Below are 418 nucleotides of genomic sequence, written 5' to 3'. Positions count from 1 at the left end.
TTTTTTTTTTTTTTTTTTTTTTTTTTTTTTTTTTTTTTTTTTTTTTTTATCATTGATCTTTGGACCTGTTATAATGATACTGAGTTCTTTAGACATCTTGGATGATATGGATGAATGGATTTTTTTTTTTTTTTTGGACATGTCTTTTTTACTATGGTGTATTAAGTTTTAATTTGGAATTTACATTGGATGCTATATTTTGGATGATATATGCATGAATGTTTGATGTTGGTTTAGAACATTAGATGTAGGTATGTAGGTAATAATCTCTCAAATTACATGAGTACATTACCCTTTTTTTGGTTTCGTTTCTTTGAAAACTACATGTTTAATACTCGTACTGTTCGTTTTCATCCGTTTGACGTTTCTTGTTTTTTTGATCCTTTTTTTTACCGTACCGTTCATCGTTTTTATCTGT

This window comes from Macadamia integrifolia, unplaced genomic scaffold (assembly GCF_013358625.1).
Source record: "Macadamia integrifolia cultivar HAES 741 unplaced genomic scaffold, SCU_Mint_v3 scaffold864, whole genome shotgun sequence".
Taxonomy (NCBI): Eukaryota; Viridiplantae; Streptophyta; class Magnoliopsida; order Proteales; family Proteaceae; genus Macadamia; species Macadamia integrifolia.
Note: the sequence above shows the minus strand (reverse complement) of the source record.